The sequence below is a fragment of the Bos grunniens genome, chromosome 28, assembly GCF_055505025.1.
Source record: "Bos grunniens cultivar Pamir isolate PY7600 chromosome 28, Bosgru_T2T1.0, whole genome shotgun sequence".
In the NCBI taxonomy this organism is placed as follows: Eukaryota; Metazoa; Chordata; class Mammalia; order Artiodactyla; family Bovidae; genus Bos; species Bos grunniens.
Window position 1 is genome coordinate 290,427 of NC_141192.1, and position 15,588 is coordinate 306,014.

The following is a 15,588-nucleotide window of genomic DNA, read 5'->3' on the forward strand; positions in this document are numbered from 1 at the left end:
AAAACCTTCCAATTAATCCTGATATCTTAGAATGTATATTATGGGAATGGGTCTGGTAGGATCTTTCTGTTAAATTCTAATCCTGTTATCCTAAAATGTTAATTGTGGGAGTGGGTCTGGTAAAACTTTCACAAACCTGAGACATTCTTTTGATTTATTGTAGTAACTAATTTAAAAAGTATATACCTCCCTTGCTAACACTAGCAAGGGGGGCACTCTCAATCCCTTCTTCTGTCCATGTCACAAGCTTTCTCTGACCTTTTTCCACTGTCATAAAACTCTGCTACACAAACGCTCTTGAGTGATCAATCCTGGTCCCTTGTCCTGAAGCTAAATCTTCTTCGGAGATCCTGAATCCGATATCGTTCACAGTAAGCTCGATTGAATCTATAACAATCTCTTAAAAGCCAAATATAATCTTAAAATAAGCTATACTGCTGCTAAGTCACTTCAGTCGTGTCCGACCCTGTGTGACCCCATAGACGGCAGCTCACCAGGCTCCCCTGCCCCTGGGATTCTCCAGGCAAGAACACTGGAGTGGGTTGCCATTTGAAAAATGAAAGTGAAGTCGCTCAGTCGTGTCCAACTCTTAGCGACCCCATGGACTGCAGCCTACCAGGCTCCTCCATCCATGGGATTTTCCAGGCAAGCGTACTGGAGTGGGGTGCCATTGCCTTCTCCAAAATAAGTTATAAGCTCTATTAAAATAAAATTCAACTGAGTAAAATTTTAAAATCTTAGTGCCTTTATTTAAAGATTTATGAATCAGGCAGCATCCAATTTAGCAATTAGAACCTCTGAGGAGTTGCACAAAATAAAAGACTTTTATAGGCATAAGGGATCAGGAACAAGGAAGTTGTACTGGGCAAAGAATCCAAGTGGTTACTGCGAGGTTACTTTCCAATAGAGGCTGGAAAGCTTTCTCAGGCAGATGACTTAACTAGTGATAATCAGAAGATTCCTGGCTGACTGGTTCAAGAGTTCATTTCTGAAATGAATGCACAGATTTTTTTTGACCTTTCAATGCATGACATCTTTTAGTACCATTTTATATCTTGATATAATAGTAATTATAATTTTCTAGATGTCCCCAAAGTAGAACCTTGCAGAAAATGACATGCAGGATGTTCTTTTGAACCCCTGTTGGACTTGCTGCAGAAATCTCTTGTCTAATTTGCCCTTAAATCTCACCATCAGGGTTATCTGGTTCCTTGCTTGATGATGTCATTTTTATACCCAGCTACTGCAGCAACCACGCCATGGGCTCTATCCAGAAACCTGGACTGCTTCCAGATATTGACTTCTGTCAGAGTAGCAGTGAGAAGGAAATGGGAAATCTGAAAGCAGAGCTCTCCCAGCAGAGGAGCAGGGGCGGGGGGCTGTTTTTTGGAGGAAGAGTCTTCCTTCTCTCTTCAGTAGTTGCCTTTATCACACTCATGTTCTATCCAGTGGTTCTTTGTATTTCCAACAAAATTTCATGTCTCTAGCAATTGAATTAGGACTGCAGTTCTGACTCTTTTAAGACAGATGAAATAGTTCAAGCTGTTTATAGCAACTTTTTACTTCTTGACCTGAGAAGATTCTTCAGGTTTATTTGGCTGTATATTTAACTCTGGATCAGGGAAACTGGGAAATAGTTTTCATATCCTTAAATTCCAGTTCAATTTTGTGTTTTGTTATGTTTTACTTGCTTGTTTGGGGAATTAAAAGTTTGGATGTTCACCTATCAAACAGACTTCTTTCTGGTCAAGAGAATTCTGAAAATAAACATTTAACTGAGCATCTAAAAAAAAAAAAAAGAGTTCATTTCTGGAAGAGCCAAAACTGCATTTAAGTCTATTTTGCTAGCATGGTTCCTAACTAAGCAACTCCTCTGGGGCTGTTGTCTTGTTTTTAACAGTCCCCCGGCAGCAGCAACAAGGCTTACCACTGCTGGTTCTTCCCCAAATGCTGAGAGCGCATGTGCTCTGTGCCAGGCCTGTGCTGGGGGCAGGGACCCAGCCACGACACCTCACAGTCCTTGACATTCAAGTGGAAAGTAAGACAGAAAACCACCATACTTTAAAAAGAAATGATCCTGCTTCTCCCACAGAGCTGACGCTGTGGAGCGAGACAAAGAATAAACAGCTTGTGGAAGAGTCAGCTCCATGGAGTGAAGGGTGGATCATGGCCCAGAGAGAAGGGGGTGCTGGGGCGGGGTGGGGGAGCGGGGAGGAAAGGAGTCCCGAGGCCCGAGGACTGATGGGTGATGAGCCCCAGTGGGTGCAGACAGGGCCGGCCCTCGTGCCGTGAAAGACCGAGGTGGTAAGGGCAGGAGACATGGGGAAGCTGTCACTGCAGATGCACACGGGGACGTGTCTCTGAGGAGGTGACATTTAAGCTGTGCTCTGGGCCACTGTCCCCTTCCCTTGTCACCCAGAGGCAGACACCGAGGATGGCCGCTAACATCACACGCACCAGCCAGTCCTGAGCCTGCGCACCCAGCTCACTGTTCCCTCCTGAGGAGTCACAGTCAAGGCCCCTGTGCTGAGTTCCCCTCCCTCCCTCTCTGGACAAGGCCGGTCCTTTCCCATGTGGCCCAATGGCATGGCCTGTCCCTCCTCTTGGGAACTCTAAGTTGTCAACTCTCTTTTCGAGGACAGTTGTCTCCTGATCTGTTTGCCTTATTATGCCTCCAATTTCCTATTAATACACTATATTTTAAATTAGCCAAAAATGACAGTGCACTCTAGACACAGAGTGTCTTAACTGAGCACACTCAATGAAGTGTGGACAAATAGAGAACGAATTAGGACACTTCCCGCAATGTCCTCAGTCAGTTTAATGTTTATTGTGTGTTAAGCGTGTGTTTTGTGTTTTCCCGCCTGGCTAGGTTCCTCTGGGTCAGCTGTGCTTTCTTTCACGAACTCTTTCTCCTGACAAAATTACTTGCAAGCACAACTGAAGTTCAGAATATGCTCAAATTGTTCCCTACAGGGCAGGCATCTTAGAGCAGAACTTACTGCAGTGCTGACAAGGCGTCCTGTCTTTCTCCAAGTTGGCTGAGAACGAGCAGAGTAGGACTTGTGTGGTTAGTCCCTCTGTTGTGTCCAGCTCCTTGTGATCCCTCCTTTGAGAGGAGCCTGGCAGGTACAGGCCCTGGAGTCCCAAAGAGCTGGACACGACTGAGCGACTATATATTCTTCTGGATTCTTTCCTGTTACAGGTCGTCCCAAGATAATGAGTACAGCTCCCTCACTACACAGCAGCTCCTTGTGTCACCTGGTGTACATACAGCAGTGTGTGTGTACTGACCCCAAACTCCTGACTCACCTCTCCCACACGCCCGTGTCATCTTAGGTAACCATAAGCATGTTTTCTATGTCTGTGACTCTACCTCTGCTTTGTAAATAAGTTCATCTGTATCATTCTTCAATATTCCACATGTGTGATGTCATACGATGCTTGTCTCTTTCTGTCTGACTTACTTCACTTAAAGTGAAATCACCATGTTCATCCATGTTGCTGCAAATGGCATTATTTCATTTGATTTTATGACTGAGTAATTTTCCATTGTATATATATTCCACATCTTCTGGAGCAAGCACTTCTTAGACTGTACAGCTTGACTTCCTTTAAAGGAACAAAAGCTGTAAGTAAACCTAAGTTTTTTTAGAGATGGAGAACTTCTCTGCAATGATTCATATAGCATTAATCAGCATTCAATGGATTAGGAGACCAAGAATAGTAGGTAAAATTGGTGTGTGGTTTTGTTTTATGTCACTTATGTCAAGTTCTCATGCTGCTGCTGCTGCTAAGTTGCTTCGACTCTGTGCGACCCCTTAGACGGCAGCCCACCAGGCTTCTCCATCCCTGGGATTCTCCAGGCAAGAACACTGGAGTGGGTTGCCATTTCCTTCTCCAATGCATGAAAGTGAAAAGTGAAAGTGAAGTCACTCAGTCCTGTCCAACTCATATCAGGGTTAAATTATGTTCACAAAATACAGATTTCTTCTGTTCCTCTATTCTTGATTCTCTAAAATTATGTGGTGCTTTTGTAGTCAGTTGTTCTTTGCTTGCATAGCCTTCACATGATTTTCAGAAATAATTCTTGAAAAAATTTATTTTATAGCCTTCCTTGCTTATTTTTCTTTTGTTACAGCTACTTTAAATATTGGTCTTGAGAATTCATATTTTTCCAGAAAGTAGTCAATTTCTTGAATATTCTCATATATTTGCAGTGTATATAAAGGGGTTTATATTCATTTTTGTGGGTGGGTATGAGATAATATGAAATATACATCAGACCTGTTGTCTGACACAGGACCCCTAAATGTCTTGAAGTTTCCTGGGGGATAGAAATGTCTTTTGGTTTGTTTTCTTTGTATGATTCCTGAAAGTGTTAATTTTGTTTTTTCCTGGTAGGAAATGATTACCTTCATAACAGACACGTTTGAGGATTATTGCTAAGGTTTATTAGTACAATTCTATGTGCCCTTTATTTTAAGGCTTGTGATTAGTTTCATCTCTCTCTCTCTCTCTCTCTCTCTCTCTTTTTTTTTTTTTTTTTAGTTTCAGCTCTAATACATGCATTTTCTGTCTCAGTTGAATTTTTCTGTCTCAGTTGAATGCCCCACATATTCAAGGAGGTTTCTCACTCTGGCTGGTGAGGATTCTCAGCCCCACATGAATGTTGCACATTATTCAATGCATTCAGTTCAGTTCAGTTCAGTTCAGTTGCTCAGTCGTGTCCAACTCTTTGCAACCCCATGAGCCACAGTGCACCAGGCTTCCCTGTCCATCACCAACTCCCTGAGTTCACCCAAACTCATGTTCATTGAATTGGTGATGCCATCGAACCATCTCATCCTCTGTCATCCCCTTCTCCTCCTGCCCCCAATCCCTCCCAGCATCAGAGTCTTTTCCAATGAATCAGCTCTTCACATCAGGTGGCCAAAGTATTGGAGTTTCAGCTTCAGCATCAGTCCTTCCAGTGAACACCCAGGACTGATCTCCTTTAGGATGGACTGGTTGGATCTCCTTGCTGTCCAAGGGACTCTCAAGAGTCTTCTTCAACACCACAGTCCAAAAGCATCAATTCTTCTCTGCTAAGTTTTCTTTATAGTCCAACTCTCACATCCATACATGACTCCTGGAAAAACCATAGCTTTGACTAGAAGGACTTTTGTTGGCAAAGTACTGTCTCTGCTTTTTAATATGTTGTCTAGTTTGGTCATAACTTTCCTTCCAAGGAGTAAACATCTTTTAATTTCATGGATGCAATCACAATCTGCGTTGATTTGGGAGCCCCCCAAAATAAAGTCAGCCACTGTTTCCACTGTTTCCCCATCTATTTGTTGAGCTATTTCAAATCCTAAAAGATGATTCTGTGAAAGTGCTGCACTCAATATGTCAGCAAATTTGGAAAACTCAGCAGTGGCCACAGGACTGGAAAAGGTCAGTTTTCATTCCAATCCCAAAGAAAGACAATGCCAAAGAATGCTCAAACTACTGCACAATTGCACTCATCTCACCACGATAGTAAAGTCATGCTCAAAATTCTCAAAGCCAGGCTTCAGCAATATGTGAACTGTGAAATTCCTGATGTTCAACCTGGAAAGGTTTTAGAAAAGGCAGAGGAACCAGAGATCAAATTGCCAACATCCGCTGGATCATGGAAAAAGCAACAGAGTTCCAGAAAAACATCTATTTCTGCTTTATTGACTATGCCAAAGCCTTTGACTGTGTGGATCACAACAAACTGTGGAAAATTCTGAAAGAGATGGGAATACCAGACCACCTGACCAGCTTCTTGAGAAACCTGTAGGAAGCAACAGTTAGAACTGGACATGGAACAACAGACTGGTTGCAAATAGGAAAAGGAGTACATCAAGGCTGTATATTGTCACCCTGCTTATTTAACTTATATGCAGAGTACATCATGAGAAATGCTGGGCTGGAAGAAGCACAAGCTGGAATCAAGATTGCCAGGAGAAATATCAATAACCTCGGATATGCAGATGACACCACTCTTATGGCAGAAAGTGAAGAGGAACTAAAGAGCCTCTTGATGAAAGTGAAAGAGGAGAGTGAAAAAGTTGGCTTAAAGCTCAACATTCAGAAAACTAAGATCATGGCATCCGGCCCCACTCAATGAATAGGTCTCCAGTAATCATTCTTTCTTCAAAAGTTGTTCCTGCCCAGCCTTGTTGAATTTCACCTGTGTGTGATCAGATGACAGACTCAACGGGCTCATTAGGCACTTGTAATCATTCTTTCTGTCTGAGTAGCTCTCTCTTATCGATGCCCTGCCCCACACATATCACCTTCTGCACCTCCCTGGCTCACCTGTGTTCTCAGATCAGGGCTTTGCTGGGCTGCATCTGGGTTCCCCTCCCTGTACCCGCAGCATGGAAATTGCCTGAAGGCAGTCAGCCAGGAATCATCAAATGGATTTGTGTATCCATCTTCACTCTAGGAACTTAGTCCTGCATGGCCTGCTGTCCAGGATCTGAAAACAGTTGTTTCAAGTATTTTGTTCAGCTTTGTAATTACCAGTGCCAGGTGAGCATGTTCAGATACTGTTCCTCTTAAAGCTGGAAGTGGAAGTCACATTTTATTTTTACAGACACTCTTTGAATCAGTAATTCTAAGTCAGTTAACCGTACATGTTTGAAAGTATCCTTTGCTTCATTTTCTCTGTTTTGCTCTTGCAAATGTAAAAACAAAACCAAATATCAAGAGACACATTAAAACAGGTTTTGTTTTCTGTTTTTCCTGGTTGAACTTTATGCCAACAAATCCTAGGTAAGCACTTAGGAAGCTTCAGTAAGTCAAGGCACCAGCAAGATCACAGGATCTGCAATCAACATGGATCTTAATGGTACCAGAGAGGCTTTTTTCGCCATGCCATAGGAGGTGGATGCAGTGGTTGAGAGGCTAGAGAGATCCCAGGACCTTAATGACATCAGTGAGCCAACTACAATACAGGAGGCTGAGGCCAGGTACAGCATGTTTGGCCAATGTGAGCTGAAACATATTTAATTCTGAATTTCCAGAACAATTACCTCAAACAAAATGTTCACCTTATTCTGATATTCACATAGAAAGATTGCACAGAATCTTTTGCCTAGAAATTCTACTCCCATGGAAGAAAGCCACCAGGGAGACTGCTTGGAGAAATTAAGAGATGTGTGGTTTTTAGGTGGAGAAAGAGGAAGTGAGTAAATGGCAAGTGTGGTTCAGAAACAGAAAGGGGTCTGTGCAAACCCAGCAGGCTCTCTTTGGTGGAAGGCAGGCCGTGCACTCACTGCTCCTTCCCCCTTTTGCTGAGGTCACTTTTATCATGTTTTAGGTAGCTCCAATGAAAACTTCGAGTACAGGGGCTTCCCTGGTGATCCAGTGGTTAAGAATCTACCTTGCAGTGCAGGGGACACCGGTTCGATCTCTGGTCCCAGATGACCCCACATGCCACAGAGAAATTAAGTCTGTACACCGCCAAGACTGAGCCCAGGCATCCTAGAGCCCAGTGCTCCACAGCAAGAGGAGCCACCAAAGCGGGAAGCCCAGCCACCCAACTAGAGCACAGGCCCTGCTCGCTACAAGTGGAGAGAGCCTGCATGCAGCAAAGAAGACCCGGGGCAGCCAAAAGGAAATAAAATTATATTTAAACAAAAACCCCTTCAAGTACAGTGACTCTCAATGGCTCCAGTAACTCCTGCTCGATGTTCTCAGCACACCAGCGTGTGGGGTCTACAGGACCCCCCTCCCCCCGTGAAGGCCCAGCGTCTCCATCGACCACGTGTCTCCACCACTGTGCTGTGCCGTCTCCCCGCTCACCTCTGCACAGAACTGCTTCTGATGGTGTCACTTTTTAGGCAGGGGAGTCATTCTTGTGAATCATCTAAGAATTAATATCTCACCTGCAATTTTATTTCTGTATTCCTTAAAAGGAGTTCCTTAAAATCCCAACTGTATTCCTTAAAAGAGTGTTTTCACAAAATCTTGATTTGAACACCTATGTTTTTATTTATCAACTTTCATGTCTCCTTCATTGTGTCCTGTGCTCTGGCTCAGCCTCTCTCGGCCTCTGCTCCTGGCCTCTCAGGAAACAGCATACAGGATGTGTTAGTTGCACCCGCCCTCCCTCTCACTGGCTCTCTTCCATCCTCCCTCATCTCCGTGACATGTGTAACTGTGTGCACATCACTATCACCTGACACCCTCCCTTCCTTGGGAAGCCTGTTATCACCTTCCTGCTCCTTTCTCTGCTGCCCCGTGTGTGTCCCTGCCCGACACTCACAGCAGCCTCACAGCAGGTGCTCTCCCTCACTCTTCTCTCCAGAGCTCCTGCTGGAATTTCTGGACACCACCTCCCAAGTATTAACCTCTGACTCGGACTTCTCCTTCCCTGGTGGGCCCTGTAGCATCTTCCCCTGAGTGAAGACCACAGATAAAACCTAAATTCTCCTTCTTCCCCAGCTACCTTAGACTCCCCTGTGGATGTCTCCTTCTCATCCAGGCTCAGTGATTCAGTATCATCCACGAACAATTTTTCTATACTCAACCAACTATCTGGTCATATTGATACCATCTCCAGGGGAGTGGGTGGAGCAATGATGGGCAATGTTGAGATGGCAGGTAGAGACCAGGCCAGGCAATGAGGTTGTGAGAATGAAGGACAGTGCTAAGAAGAGGAGCAGATTGTAGAGAAGTCACAAGGGCAGAAGAGGTTGGAGAATGTTTTTAAAAACAGATCAGGGAGAAATCTGGGAGAGGAGAGGTTGAGTCTTAAGGAAAGAGAAATGATCATTGCATAGCTCCTCGGGAGCGGGGCGGGGAATCCAGCAACGTGCTAGTTTACCAGCAGAATCCTATCAGATGCTACATTTCAGTTGGAAATACTTCAGGCTACAAATCCATTAGATTTGTAGAAATTCCATATGCATTAGAAATTTATACATTTTCCTGCAATGGAATAAATTAGGCTAAGGTTATGTATTACATTGTTTATTGTGATGTCAAGATGTCATTTTATATTAGTGTTTATTCCAATGTGGACCAGTAAAGCATATTATAGTACATCATCTATTCAGTGGACTGATTTGTGGAAAATAGTGTCCCAAGAAAATATTCCCAAGATATTGTCAGCTGAATATAAGCAAGATACATAAAACACTGTGCACAGTGTGCGACCATGTATGGTTTTACATGTGGTTGTGCTCAGTCACTCAGTCACATCCGACACTTTGTGACACTATGGACTGTAGCCCACCGGGCTCCTCTGCTCATGGCGATGCTCCAGGCACGGATACTAGAGTGGGTTGCCATTTCCTGCTCCAAAGGATCTTCCGGACCCAGGGATTTAATCTGAGTCCCTTATGTCTCCTGCATAGGGAGGTGGGTTCTTTACCATTAGCACCACATGTGGAGTGAAGAAGAAATAGATATTCATAGTTGCTTGTGTATCCATAAAATGACATTCTGGGCCTTCTCTCTTGATCCAGGGGCTAAGACTCTGCACTCTCATTTTAGGGGCCTGAGTTCAATCCCTTGTCAGGAAACTAGAGCCCACATGCCACAGCTAAGAGTTCCCATGGCAAACGTCCCACGGGCACAGCCAAATAAATAATTAGAAAAAATAAATAAACCTCCGGAAGCTATTCTTGAGAAACAAAACACGTGGCTGACTGTGGAAGCAGCAGGGCCTTGACAAGAAGGGAGGCGGTAGGAAGAACAATGTAATATGAAGTATTTTATATTTCTAGGTTCTTGAACCTTGTACATGTATTATAAGTTTCTCAGAAATGCCAAGACATTACAAAAAAATTTAAACCTCTAAAGAATAAAACTCACAGCGTTATTTCTACAAACTGAATGAAAGTCAAGTTTGTTTTATCAGAAAGATTATCTGGCTTCTCTAAAACATCTTCTCGGGCTTTTCCCATGCTACCCAGACAGTGGTCCATAGGGCACTGTCTGGATTCTTGTCATAACGGGAAGTGAATCTTTTACACTATCCTGGGTCCTTGATGTCCGGCAAATGAAGGACGACACCATCACGTTCCTTGCAGCAGGGGCCCACTTAGGTAGCACCGACCTTTACTTCCCAACGGAGCAGTACATCTACAGAAGGAAAAGTGGCGGTGTCTACACTAGGAATCCGAAGAGAACCTGGGAGAAGCTTCTGTAGGCAGCTCATGCCATCGTTGCCACTGAAAACCCAGCTGCTGTCCCTGCTGCGTCCTCCAGGAACCCTCGCCAGCGAGCTGAGCTGCAGTTTGCTGCCGCCGCTCCTCTGGTCAGCCGCTTAGCTCCTGGAGCCTCCACTAACCAGACCCAGGCAGCTTCCAGGAGCCAAGACTCCTGGTGGTTACGAGGCCAGGGCTGACCGCCGGCCTCTCCCAGAGGCATGTATGTGAACTTCTTACCATCGGTCTGTGTGACACGGACTCTCCTCTGCACTCTGGAGACGACCCATTCCCGGCAACCAGGGAGCTGTCGGTGGGTCTGACTTGGCGGATGCTCACCCGGGAAGTTCTGCCCGTGCGCGGCACCGTTTCCTGTGAACACTCTTGGGAGGTCGTGCCTGATCTCTACATCTGCAGATTCTGAAGAGATTAAAAGGGAAGAGCAGGTGCCAGCTGAGCAAGCTCTGACCAAGGAGGACTTCACCGTGAATGGGTCACTTCAGCAGCTGAGTGCAACGCTACTGGATCTGAGGTGCTGGCCTAGTCCACAGGTGGGCAGGTGAGCTCACTGCCTACTCCGCAGTTTCCCCTGAAGGCTGGCCTGCAGCGCCCACTGCTCAGGCCACTGGACGGGTAGGCACAGCACTGGGTGCGCTTCAGCTGTTCTTTCACAGGCTCTTCTCTTCAATGGGGGCTGTGCTGGGTCCTTGCTGCTGCACAGGTTTGCTCTGGTTGCGGTGAGCGGGGAGCACTCTGGTTGTGGTGCCTGCCTTCTCATTGCAGCAGCTTCTCTTGTTATGGAGTGTGGGCCCCAGGGCCCCCAGGCTTCAGTGGTGGCAGAGAGTGGGCTCAGGAGCTGTGGCCCTCAGGCTGTGGAGCACAGGCTTGATGGTTGTGGTTCACAGGCTTAGTTCCTCTGAAGGCACATGGGATCTTCCTGGACCAGGGATTGAACTCATGTCTCCTGCATTGGCAGGATTCTTTACCATGAGCCATTATGGAAACCCCACAAACTCTTAAAATGAAAATTGGTTCACAGAAAATAAGCAGTTTCTAAATAAATAAATATGTCTACTCATGAGAATGTTCTGTGACTTTTGCTGTTTTCCTTTCACATAAGAGGAGAATTTCCTAATTCATAATTCATTATGTTCTTCCCTCAAACAATATTTGCAACCGCTAATTTTATTAGCTAAGCTTGTCCAATTTTTAAAATACTTTTCTCCCACTTTCTCTTATGCACTGTACATTCTTTATCAATTGAGATAATATTTTATCATTGTTCAGTCACTCAGTCATGTCCAACTCTTTCCGACCCCATGGACTGCAGCACACCAGGCTTCCCTGTCCTTCACCATCTTCCAGAGATTATATTTATACTTCATATGGATAGGAGGATAATCAGTTGACTTCATACTTGAATTATTTCTCTGAATCTGACATATTAATATGCTAGTAAGATATAAAACACTTGATTGACTTCAGCATAATAAAAAATAATAGAATCAGGTGACCATATCTGAAGACTGATTATAAAAACAGCAGCCATGTTGATGAGGAGCAGTGACATGGGGTTGTGGGGGTACATTTTACGTGGTGAGAGAGGGGCGCTGGCCTCAGGGATTTAAAGGGCTGCTTGAAAACAGAATGGAACTCGGTTCAGTGGATGGACCTCCTGGGAGTCACTTCCCAGGGACACACAGGACAGAGTCCTGAGCATCCTGAGTGCCCACAAGGTGGTCTGAAGCGGTGGCCAGGGCACCCCTCTGGGTATCAGTGGAGATGGTAGCTGTGTTGTGTGTCTGTACGAGTCTGTATAAGGTGACCTTGCATGCAGAAAACCAAATTTGACTAAATGGCAGATGGCCTCAGCTCTAATAGTAAGATCTTGTCTTAAATCAATTTCTTTTTCCTCTCAGCTTCTCCGTCTGAAAGGAGTTACTCTTCATGAGACCCATTCTCTTTTAATTCCCTTCTTCAAAGCCTCAGATTTTGTAGCTTTTTTTCAGTAAGTATCTTTCCATGTTTATTCCTCAGACAAGACAAGCAAGAGTAAATTTTTATTATTGGACTTTAAAGATAAACAAGTACTTTTAAAATCAGACTTTCCAAACGTTCTAAATTCATTCATGTTCTCACTTTAGTGTCTTCAATTCGAAGCCTGTAATGAGCGTTTTTACTTCATTCAGACACAGCTCTGGGGAGTGAATTGGTGGCGGGACTCCACAGACCCCTGGAATTTTGAACTCTCGACAGTTAGATCTCCCTTTACAGAAGTGTTAGCAGCCAATGGAGCAAGGTGCATATAGTGCCAGACTACAGGGCTGACAGCGGGGAAAAGACAGTTTATTGATGGTAGAAAAAAGATCTGACTTCTGACAAGCAGCCACCGCTCACGGTGAGGCAAACCGGAAGTGCCTGCAGACGCAGAGACACGTGCACAGGGAGCGGGACGCTTTAGCCACAGCCCTTATCAGCGCAGCTGTCAGAAAGGGGTCCTTCCCTGACCTGACTCATGCTTCCTGTTTCTTTAAATCCCTGTGCTTCGGGGCTGCTCTGCTGAGTTGGACTCCCCTTTGCTTTTCCTAGATCTCCTTGGGGCCTTCTCACAGCGCCCGGCAGCAGGCAGGAAGCAGAGGCACCATTGGGCAGGTCTGCTCCTGTAACTCCTCTGGCAGCCGTGCGGCTGGGACAGCGCGCTGAGCGTCCACGGTCCCTCTCATGGGACCAGAGGTCGGAATGTGATGGGACCAGAGATCGGAACAGGGAAGATGGAAGGGCTGCCTTTGCTTTCTTTCACTCCCGGGCCAGAAGCTCTTAACCTGAGGGATTTGGAGAGCCCAGGAAGCCTGTGCCCTCCCTGAAGTGATGCATAAAATGCATCTGTGCACAAGCTTTTGTTCAGATAAGAGTAAATGCCCTGGATTCACCCCTTCAGAATATTTTATCTTTGTTCCTAGTCTGTACAGACCCTGTGCTTTGAAGCACAACACCGCTGCAGTGATTTCATCACACTTCCACTGCTGCCGGTCCCTAGTAAACCCAGCTTTCAGAATCAAGAGAAGCTGGTGGCTGACACGGCTTAAAAACATCCTTTGAAGTACCTAGAATCAAGAGCACCTGACTGTACTCTACTGGAACATTTTAACATCTAGTAGTTTGCTTTTCGCTTGTGAGCAGCTAGGTCAAATTGTTTCCACACAAGAAAACCGAACTGAAGTCTATGTGTCTGACCAGGGTCACAGGACACAAACTGCTTTAGGGCGGGTCCCCGGTCGGCCTGAGATTCTGCAATTACCAGGAATCAAGGTAGCAAAGAGCATCTGTGACACAAACCCTAAAGTGTTTTATTACTGGATAATTTGAGTTGGGACGGTTCCGTAGAGAAGAGAATGGCAACTCACTCCAGTGTTCTTGCCTGGAGAATTCCATGGGCAGAGGAACCTGGCGGGCTACAGTCTAAGGGATCGCAGAGTCGACAGGACTGAGTGACTTTCACTTTCTGTTTTCAGTTTGAATCTACAGAGAGGTAAAGTCTTTTCTGTGGATATTTGTAAATGCTTCCTACAGATCCAGTTATATGGCTTTGTGTTCTTCTGAAATTGCTCCCATGACATTGATCTGGACTTCATACACTTATGTACCAAATTACTCTGTTTTCTGTGCAATGGTGGTAAAACAGTTAAAAAGCAAGTATACAAGCCAAAGCCCGTGAACTGTTTCAAACAGGCTGAAAGCGCCACCTACTGTCCAATCTGCAGAGGTGCCCGAGAAATGTAGTCTGAGCCTTATGGACTGAGAGCCACAGAAACTAGGATATTAACCTAAGTTAGACTCACATCTAACTATACTTTCTACTTATATGCTATTTATAACGAGTTATGTAGTTATGTTTATGCTCTCTCCTGAGCATTCTCAATCTTTGGTTTAAGAAAGTAAGATATTGAAAATCACTGAACTGTGGCAGATGTAAGAAACAGTATCAGGCTTTCATATGCTTTCCACGGGTCCCGATTATCCCACACCAAAATGCCTTGAGAGTTCTGGAGCAAAACTGCTCTTTGCCACTTTTATTCCTAGTAAGGACTGAGGCCCAGAGCTCCCTGAGTAGCCCCTCCTGAGGGGACTTGACTGTATTTATTTTACATGTTTAAGAGATGACAGCAAAAGAGAAAGCTCTAAAATGGCAAAAGCTTTCAGGTACACCAAAAGGGTGGTTTTAATGTTGGTTTGAGTGTTTTGTTTTTAGTGAAACAATCCATTATAGAACGGGCCAAAATAAGTTTAGAGAATACAGTGTGCATTTTCTACCTCTGAGAGATACTAATTAAAACACATTTTTACTATGGGCCTGGCATCAATTCAGACTTGCCTTGGACAGGTGACTGACTTCCAGGCTGCCTTAAACCCAGCAAGCGTTCAGGGAATGGCCCAGTGACTGGAGGGGACAGCAGCGTGCAGCCAGCATTTCACTGTTTGTGCTGCTCGTGTGCTCTTTCTGTCTCTAGCCCTTCAGCAGATATTCACTCTCTATGCAGCTTATCATTTGTTTGACTCGGAAATACATTGATTCAGTTTTTATGATAAGCTGGTTCTGTACAATCATATGTAAACTGTTTATTTAAATGCAAACAATATACACTCTCGTTCAAATTCCTCCTGAGTTAAAAGTACACCCAAAAAGAAACTGGATAATTTAGAGTAAAAGTAGAATTTCTCTTTCATCCTTATCAAAGTATCTGTGGTTCACTTGTATATATTCCTCCAGCTTTTTAGAAAACATTTTCAAATATATATTTATTTACACGCAGATAATATAGGTTCATTTTTAGTTCAGTCAGACAAATAATGTGTGTTGTTTTACAACTTGCTTTTGTCATGTAACAGTATGACTGAGTTGTCACCATTTCTTGTTTGGAGCTTTTCCAGTGGTTTTCAATACGAATATGAAAATCTTTCTTTAGAACAACACGATTCTGCTATAAGCAAACTAGGTTCATCTAGCATCCACATTCGGGGAAATTCAGAAATGTCTTCAGTTGCCCTGCGCATCCCGCCATCAGGAATGGAGGAAACTGGGAGCAAGGAAAGTCTCAGTAATGAACACCAGGCACCCCGTTAACCCAGCGCTAAAGGAGGAGGGCGCGGCGAGGACAGCTCATGGGCTGCGGGGAAGGTCTTGTGATGCCTGTGTCTCCAGCCTGGCCGGTAGCAGCCAAGAGAATCCAGGAAAGAGAGATGGTAGGAGAACAGTGCAGGGCAGGAAACGGGCCTCCTGGAGGCAAAGCACAAAGGGCGCGGCAGAGCCTGGGGAGGAAGAGCGGGTCCTCAGAGGAGCCGGCGGAGAGACACCCGGAGGAGGCGCCCTCCCGCTCACCCCACCCCAGAAGGTGCCCACCGGCCAGGCCAGGTGCGGGGT

At 45.0% G+C, this 15,588-nt stretch overlaps 1 pseudogene; it reads left to right on the forward strand.

The window, feature by feature from the left end:
* The first annotated feature begins 10,000 nt into the window (after nucleotides 1–10,000).
* Nucleotides 10,001–10,830, forward strand: LOC147342689 (small ribosomal subunit protein uS2 pseudogene; annotated as a pseudogene).
* The last annotated feature ends 4,758 nt before the right edge of the window (nucleotides 10,831–15,588 follow it).